This window comes from Varroa destructor, unplaced genomic scaffold, assembly GCF_002443255.2.
Source record: "Varroa destructor unplaced genomic scaffold, Vdes_3.0 BEIS01000004.1, whole genome shotgun sequence".
Lineage (NCBI taxonomy): Eukaryota > Metazoa > Arthropoda > Arachnida > Mesostigmata > Varroidae > Varroa > Varroa destructor.
In genome coordinates, this window is record NW_019211457.1 from 2770451 (window position 1) to 2780070 (window position 9620).

Below are 9620 nucleotides of genomic sequence, written 5' to 3' on the forward strand. Positions count from 1 at the left end.
ATATTCTTTAGCAGACTGAGGTTTAACGCTAGTAACATAGCCCAGAATTGTGCAGTGTCGTTCCACAATGATTTTACGAGGCTGTGCAAGCGAACGAGAGCTTCGGCTGAAGGCCTATAAAAAGATAGTTGATTAAATGCCACTTTTAATTCATAGATAACACTTAGTTTGGACAGAAGCAACGATGTGTGTTCGACGTTTTTGCAATAACAAGATTGGAATAATCAATAGCGTATTTCGTTGTTTTTGATCAATGGTAGAATCAGAGGCTGTATATGCTCTATGAAAAAATGGCGATGGTAAAGGGCAGGTTTGCTTAAAGCACTCCGTTTATATAGATGGCCATTTTGCTTTGCAGAAATGCCTTATTTCCGTATCAGTGCGTCTACTGCAATTGTAACGTGTTATGCAATGATATTTTTTGAATTGTCTGATGATCCGTGTGATAATGAACAAGGTTTAGATTTCGATATGGGAAGACGGAACATAGCAGTGAATCTGTGGTCTCGTGTTCGAGATTATCGACTTGCGAGTTTTAGTTATAAGTACTGTTTTTATAAATACATTGGGGTTACTCTATTGTTTTTAGCACACGGATATATAAACCTAATAATGTAATATACTTCACAGCTGTCTAAAATAAAGCTATCTGCAGATGTATGCCGTCCCGTGCCTAACCTTCAGCTTTACCTTATTTGATTAGAAGCCGTCATTGTTAATAGAGAACGAACTACGAGTTACATACATCTTTCTATAATACTTTTCATGCATTTTCTTAATTTTCTTAGAAGCCATTGCATATATTTTCAAACATAGTACCGTAATGTTAAAGGCGCCACCATTACCCAGATAGTGTTTCCAAACTTAGATAGCGATCATATATATATATATATATATGTATATATGTCAGGTTTTTGTTGAATCATTTGAAACACACATATAAGGGTTAAACGAATCCCGCTGTATTTACAAAACTAATTTGAGAGATTTGCCAAGTGTCTCAATGATAGTACCACGGGACAATGAACGGTATCATGTGCAGCACAACTTCTTTCGAATCTGTAACATTTGTATCTCTGGGATCGTGAAAGCCTGCTTCCTTACAAGGTCTATGGTGGAATTAATGCGCGGCAAAGCAAGTAACGACATGTCTGTTTAACCGGTCCCCCCCCCCCCGCCCCCCTCGTTGTTTCTCATCACATACGAGACAAAGAGTTTGGGTTTTTTTCTCCCGGTTCCTGAAACTTGTCTTAACGGCTTCTGTTGCTGACACCTCGAAGCGACAACGTAAGTTCTCGAAAAGCCCGGCTAGGAGATACGCGAGACGATTCCGTGTCACGACTTCGACCCACTGTTTTTTTTAAGGAAAGAGGTTTTATTTTACAGAGGAACGATTCAGCTGTTTGAGATTTTTTACTGTTCAAAATTTTCCTAAATGGCGCGTATCGCATACGTTGTAGCTACTTTGAAATGGAACAAGCTGAGAGCGATCGCCAAGGATAAGCGATGAACCGATCTGATCGCCTATGCGGCCAACACTGTTTTATTGCATCCTTGCGTGCGCAATGAAAGTTCTGCCATTTACAGGAAAAAGCTGCCCCAAGTACTGTTAAAATAGGCAAGAAAAAACCTATGAAATAAAAAGTGTCAGTGTATTTCCCCTTCTAAGTTGTTCGGCTCCATCCATGTCAGATTTAGAGTCAACCTCCTAAGTGCCGCGTGGAGTCGGGCTAGGGCTCGCTGCATTTAGAACCTTTTCGACCCGTATAACACTAACTCGTCTACATACTCAATGACTTCAGCTGACTTTCTTGGCCTTATTATTGATCCAAGGAGGCTTTTTAGCAAGATCGAGAATAAGAGTGCACTCAGGTTGTCTTCCTGAACCGGGTCAGTTGTCTGTGTCGTCATCAATAATTACGCTCTTCTTCTGGAGAACCGCAACAAGAAGTAGAGCACATTTCTAAGAACGCCCATCTCAGCCAGCGGGAACATGATCTCTTCTTTGGGCGCCGAGCAGAAGGCTGCTTCGAAATCGACAAACATCGCATACAGAGGATTGCCTGTCGTGGCCAATACTGTCTTGGCGTCGGCCATCAGGATCCTGCACGTTGTTCCTGTGTAGCGTTCTTAGCGGAATCCACCCTACTCTGTTGCAATGGCATAAGTAGCTTTTCGGTCTCTTAGACTGCAAGCCAGAGAACAGCTCATCGCAAACACTTTTGTTTGCTATTCTCCTCCATGAAGACGGCGCCTTCAAGTTGCTTTTTTCTTTACAGATTACTAACAGGGTAGCATTTCTCCGCTGCGGTGGAAATATATCAATATACAAAAAATTATTTAATAATGCCGTCCACCATGGTGCTAAAACGACGGTGCATCTGAGGTTGTCGTTGCAGATGCGGCGGCTACTTTTAGTTTCCTCACTATGAAGTCTTGCTAAAGGGGACTGTGTTGTATTGATGGGCTCTCTTCCCATGCTGCAGCGAAAAGAGCACTGTGTATGTTATTATATCCCTTAATGCAAACCTTTCCGAGAGATGATCTATGAGGGCCAAGTAGCTAACTGGGCAAGCTGGCATGGTGCGTAAGCCATTACCATGGTCATGCTCTGCATCGGCGATCCAACGGATTTCCAGTTTTTCAGAATACTGCTGCATTTGTAATGAATTATATTTCTCAATAGATGGTCTTAAAAACGAACGCTAAAAAGTAGAACTCCGGCTGTACCTCGGCCATAAGCCTGAGGGCCACCTGGGCCCACTAGGCAAAGTATTCTTGAACCTCACGCCTTCAGGGAGATGGAAAGTCTGTACTATAGACTAGAAAATTTCAACCAGACGCCGCGCATAAGTTTCAGCATTCATCGCGTTAGAGATTGGGAGAACATCGTAGGTACGTTCCAGGAGGTTGTTTACCTCTAAGCGTTGCGGCGGAACTTGGCGCTTAAAACTTCGTGCAGGTGCAACTTAAATAGTGAGGTCTGTTGCCATTGGTATGTCAGCAGGAATACTTGTGCTCTCTGACAGAGAATGGGTTTTATCCAAAACCGTTACCCTTTCTCTAGTTACGTTTATCGTGAAAGGATCGATGTTTTTTCTGCATCTTTTGAATTGGGAATTGATTGGGGACCCAGCAACTAAAATTCACTAGCGTGCCTAGAGGGGCCGTGGTGCGGCTCGATTCCGGCTGGTCAAGGCAGGTGCTGAAGCCGGGCTGCTACCAGACTTAGTCCCTGGCCACGTAAAATAACGATATTTTTCTTCATTAGGCACGGCGTAAGGTTGCCTATCTTATAACTGTAGAAAACGAAGATGCCTCGATGCCTCTACTGGGGTAGGGGGAGGGTCTAGTCCATTTCTTTTTATTGCACGACAGTGCATAGAATAGAAATGCAATAAGTTAAAAAGGCTAGTTGCCCAAGTCTGCGTTAGCGCGGAAATGTCTGTACTGTCCAAAGCTTCCGGAAAGTGGAGTACCAGAGTTGCAGCATTCTCATAGTTCCACTGTGGAATTCTTAGCGTCTTTTCAAGGTTGAGCCTCACAGCAAGCTCCGTGATCGTCCTCGCGAGCGGTTGCAGTGACTCAAGATGTCGCATACTGGAGCCAGCCTTATAGTTGTTAGCGCTATTAGAACCTATTTAACGAAGTTCTCGACCGTCCGGTCGAGGTGGCTTTTATGTAAGGACGTTCTGGGTGCTGCAACTCTGGGCTGTCAGAATTCTCACGTCTAAGAAAGTCTTAATTTTCCTGGCAATCTTCCCGGCCAATCATTTGTCATAGCGATGTTGTTCATTTTCAACGAATGCACCCTGTGGAGCGCTATGGAGAGCGAAGAAGCCAAAATTCTCTGTACCTGTTTTTTTCGCAATAATATCAATCTTGCAAATAGACAGTTATGCAGTCCTGCCTAACTGCAAAAATAGAGAGCACATACGCTTTTTATCCGGGTTGGAAGACATCAACGTCTTCAAAAAGTTCTCCATCTTGCTGATATTTTTCAAATTCCAGGCATTTATGATAACCAGCTTGTAAAAACACAGGAACTGGCTTATTAATGCTGTTAGTATATTTGTTTGCTTTACATTTTCGACGACGAAAAGTCACTGATGTTTCTTTGAAACAGTATCATTGAGCGCCAACTCAAAGGGCTGCACCAAGTGGCTTCGTTCAACGCTAGCGCTGTTTTTTGTTGCGCAAGAGGGGTCAGGCCATCAGAGAATATCTCAAAGAAGTCTTGTACTTTATGGTCAGCCAGCATCACTGGCGCGATATGCGTCTGTTTCGCTTGTAAGTTCGATGCTTACTTTTCAGCTTTATGACTTGATAAAATAGGGACGTCACAAGACCCACTCGTTCATTTGTAGTGTACAAATATCCAAACGTTTTATAGAACTGTTTTGCTGATACTAGCATTAAGCATATACTACGCCATTTGTCTGCTGGAACGATTGTCGGATCAGCTTTATCACTAATCTTATAGGCAACATGTATTACCGTGTTACGCCTTGAATACGCCTTGCGTGCACCTAGGGCGAAGATTTTAACACTGCTTAGTCGATGAATGATTGTGATGGAGAATGCGGCCGTCTTCAGGTGTACGTCGCTTGCTGCTGTCATTGTTTTTGAGTCTGCTAGAATGCCCGTACAGGGGGCTTGCGTTTGCTGGCTCTATTGATGTTGCGCCTGATCCGACGTGATAGCCGCTGTGCCGTTGACTAAGAATTATCCGAATGTGTATTTCATAGCACTGCCCTTCACTCTTCCAAATAGGAAAAGAAGTGCGTAACTGTTCTTGCGGAGTTGATCAGCGCGTTCTCGAAAAGGAACTTTCCACCTATAGATTCCAAAGAATACCAGATATTTTCCATATCTTGGGTCACATGGAATGCAGATGGTTCGATTGGAACATAGCACACCTGGGGCGGCTCAGTGGGGCTCCCAGAAAATGCACAAGGATCGAGGAGCATACGCACAGACTAATCGGCTTATAAATTCGATACATCTCTTTTTTTTTTTTTGCTTTGTTCTACATAAGCTACCTAAACCTAACTACTGATCTAACTTCAACTTTCTGTTCAAAGTATTGATTTTCCGTTTTTTGCCCACTGACCTTAAGTGTATCATTTAGTACCTGTGTACGCCTCCACGACATTATCTCTCTGAGTCCTAATTATCACGATCCCGGAAACAGTTGCGGCTGTAAATTATCCAAACAGCTTTGTCGCCTATGTTAAGCAAGATATAAACGATACATGATAAACTATGCTTATTTTAATATCATGTTTTTACGGTTACGTCGTATGTTTGTATTTTCTAAATTCTATGTACGATCTAGCTGATAACAGGTGCGCATAATGAATAAAAATAAGACGTATATTTTTCAAAGTGGTTCCAGACTACTGAGAACTTGCCCTCAATATCTAATACAAATCAATAGTGGGCATTTCCGTTGACCATTGGTAATACTGCAATCAAAGGCCCTACACTCGGCCATATTGCTCGAATGGTTCCTGAGGAAGATGGGACATGGAAGATCCGAACTGCATCGAGCTAATTGAAAATATATTTACAAAGCGGCTTTGTCATACACGACAAAAACATCTGTTCATCCGTCTCGTTTGCTTTACCCATGCCTCGCAGCCTCGAGGCCAACAAACAAAAGATTTGCTCAACCCGTAAGAATTCCAAGGCCGCTCTTTGCTCCCTTTAGCTCTATTGTGCTCCGGTACATGCGGAGATTTACGGCTTGCTGATCCTTCATACGGTCACCCATGAAAATAAGTGTTATCAATAAACAGAGAGAAAGTTTTAGGCAACGACGCTGATTGAAGATGGCTGCACGGCTTTGTAGATTACAAATTCAAAAGACTTAAAAAAGACTTGGTGAAATCTCGATTAGAAGAAGTACTGAGAGTGGGATAAATGAGAGTGTGAGTGTATCTATCGAAAAAATCTGATGGGAGCGCTGAGCGCATAGCTGAATAAATAAGGTATCATAAAACGGAAGAAGGACGCAGCTGGACGAGACGAGCCGAAGTAACAGCCAGACTACGCCATTTTTGCAATGGCTGCGTTACTTTGCCGTGTAAGTATTCATGGACATATGTTATGATCACTAAAAACTTGTTATACAACCAGGCTTTTCGTATAATCCGCTGCAATATAGTTCATAAAAGACGTCACGTTAATGGTATCTGCAGGCGCGTTAATTTTGTATCGTAGTACATTGTTACACTATAGCGGTGTTCGCTCCCCACTACCATTTTGTAATTTAGAGGTGCCATTTATAATTGGTTAGTTGCAGAGCACATAAGCCTGGGCAAGCCTTCGCTAAGGCTAACGACTGTATGGGTTCTAGTTACGAATCAAGAGGTTACATATTAGAAACGATGAAGTAAATGTAATCGATGTAGAAGGACCCTCTGGTAGTGAACGGTTATACATATGGTCGCGCATAGTTACATACATATATAACCCTACATGTAGTCCTCAGCTGTGCTTATTTCGAACCTCTACGCCTCGCTGTTCTATCAATACTCTTCGATTAAAGAATTATCGCCGTAGTGGTCGTAGAAGCCTAGATAAAGCCATTTAGCGTCCACGATTTATGCCCTCGCTCTAGTCTTTAACGATAGCTCAACATACATCGATTGCAAAGTTCATCACACTTTCAATACTCACATGTATGGACGATGACATTTTAGCGGGGAAGTTTATTATGCTTGTCCAAATTGGCTGGACAGATAATGAAGGGTTTATGCTCGCAGACATCTCCTAGCAAGAATAATCCTGTTTAACTTAGATATTTTTACCTATTGACATTATGTGGACAGAAATATAATCACTGTGGTAGTAGAAAAAAATATACTGTTCATTAATATCGAAGAATAATTTGTCTTGTCAATAATTTGTTCGGTAATCCTTAATTATGTTTGTCGATCGTTGAGAGATTTTTTAGGCCCAGTGCCGATGTACACGGTGTTTAATAGATGCATTTTTCTTGTGACATGAAAAACCCCTTAGAACTAGCGCCTCCATAACAGTCTATCTAATAGCGACTAATGGGAGGGGTGCTACGCATATATTAAGCCAGACTGTAGGACTGCCATAATCTAGCTGAAAGTACCTGTCTGCTGCAGCGTCAAGTAATAATACATTGTTTATAGAATTGGTTGCTTGCTTATTCATACTGTTGTACTCCAATAACAATTCTATTTGCCGATATTTTCAGCGGGACAGGACATCAATATAATCCGTAAGGATCTATAGAAGAGCTTGACTTTTCCCTTATACGTAGGGATTAGCAGGACATCATGAAGAAGGTTTCGTGGAAGTATGTACTCACATCTGCAAGGAAATGCCGATGACTTTTTGTTCATCAGAGAAAAATTTAACTTATTGAGTAAACGTCAATATACCTTTACTCAGTAAACAATTCAAGCCGCTGCCAATCAGCTTGACGAAACATCTGCCCTGTATCAAGAAGCAAAGACCTTTTTGTTGTACGTGTTCCATGGAGCCTGTGTTTTCTTCTACCACAATCAAGGGTCGACATTAATTCTGGCCGTTTTTTTCCATAAACAATACTCGTAAATAAAACAATAATAACATAAACAATACTCGTAAAATAGCACGTATTGTATACCATAATCATGGTGGGCTGTTTCGCGAATCGGTGGCTCTTCCCAAGTACGCTAACGTCGTTCCAGCAAGAATAGATGTGACCGTTAGTATACTATAATATTAATATTGACAAAATAACGTCAACGTTTACAATTGTATCAAACTCTATGAATTCTCTGTTTTGCGTTGCTATCGACTGGCAATTTTCTCCGTTATTATGAAATGATATAGAAACCGAGAGAAGAAACGAAAAAAAGCTTAAAACAATTATGTAACAACAATACAAATAAAACACTGCATTTTCTTGTCACAAATTTTGACGATACTCTTAGTTAAAACGGTGGTTTATGACTATTAAGGCCAATTAAGTGACTATTAAGAAACACTCCTATCTGTTCTGACCAAAATGCGATATGCACATACACGTACAAGGGCCAAAATGTACCTGTTGCGTTCTCCATTCTGATCGTCTGAATTAGAATTATTTATTGAATAATTATCATTAGTTAATGAAGAGCGATAGTTATTAATGAGGAGCAAAAAAAGATTAATTAAGTAATGGAGCAAGTATCTGTGTATACGGCAGCGAGAGAAGTCTCGGACGTGTCTGTCGCTTTCCGTACTCAGCTGTTTTCCAGAAAGCCGGGCGTCGATCTCTCAGTATCTATCAGGGGATATGGGGGTTTGAAGACACCGCTGTTGTTAAGAGGGATCCGGATCCTGGCCATGTAAGATAGCCCAGGAACCAGATAGGCAGAATGCGATTAAAAAAGATGAGAACCAGCAACTAGTCAATCTAGCTAACCGTTTTTGAAACGGTCTAAAGGGGTAGTGCAATCAAATACGAAAAACGTCCTAAAAAACTTCCTGAAAAAACGGTCCAAAACATATAGTGAAAGGTAATCATATGTTAAATGTGGAAGGGAAATTTCAGTACTACGTACTCGGATAATATTTCGACTACCCCCCCCCACCCTCCCCTTGTACGGTGGCACTTTTTCTTTTCGCCTTCTTTCGACTACCCGGACTGTGCAGGTGATTGATAGTTCTACCAGGATGCCTACCATGTCTTATTTTATAAATGTATTTCTCCAGAATGAATTTGACACGTAAACTCTAACACATGCTTCGGATGACTTTCTTCTTACATACTTATTTTCCTTTCTGCGTCGACGCTACAACCAGAAAGCAAAAACCGTATCGGTGACACCTGTAAATTCCTGTAACATGTCTTTTTCAGAGTTGGGTTCTATTTCTTCTTTGTGTACCAGCAGCGTCTACAAGACTTCGTATCTGGGTTGGTATATTCTAGCAAGGCCTTCCAATTCGCAACCATTTTTTCGAATTTCTTCCCTACTTCTTTCCGCCTGCAAGGATGCAATAGTGGAATAGGCCACGTATTTAAAACATAATTTCAGTTCTCTTCAAGGAAATGCACGTGGGAAGACCTTGTGACGGTGAACTTCCGTGGCAAATCTAATTCCTGTTAGCGTCCTTACTTGATCCGCTTGGTCCTGTGCAAAAACTCAGTCAAAGCGTTCGAAGTACACTCATTGTGTACCGTTACAGAAACGTATTCCGAAGCAAAAACCGCACGTTAAGACACAATAGCATTTCACGATTAAGCACGCTCATTACACGCAATTCATCCTTCCTTTTGCTCTTGCAACTTATTTTCATGGACTGTCTTAGCTGTTTGGCTGTGTAGAATCGAATACCACAAACTTTCCGTAGATGTAGCAGGCTCAGGCGAACAGTGGCCCTACTGGTTTCAGGCCTTGTCCATGGTTTACGGGTGCCACGAATGTAGCACTTTGCCTGAGCGCTGACGACGAATGGGCGACGGCGAAGAAAAAGCAGTGCTACACAAAAGGAAGAACTGGGGAGCATTGAACAGCAGCAACACGTACATCGGAGCTGTAGAAACAGCAAGAAACAGTTGCTTCTGTTCACGTTGGAGGCGGGACTACGGGGCAGAACCGGCTAGGACCGGC

At 41.9% G+C, this 9620-nt stretch overlaps 1 long non-coding RNA gene across 1 annotated transcript; it reads left to right on the top strand.

The window, feature by feature from the left end:
• Window positions 1-930: 930 nt before the first annotated feature.
• LOC147755740 (uncharacterized) lies at window positions 931-7940 on the top strand. The gene is made up of 2 exons (XR_015326498.1): window positions 931-6088; window positions 7235-7940. It is a non-coding gene; the product is annotated as an uncharacterized LOC147755740 (long non-coding RNA).
• The last annotated feature ends 1680 nt before the right edge of the window (window positions 7941-9620 follow it).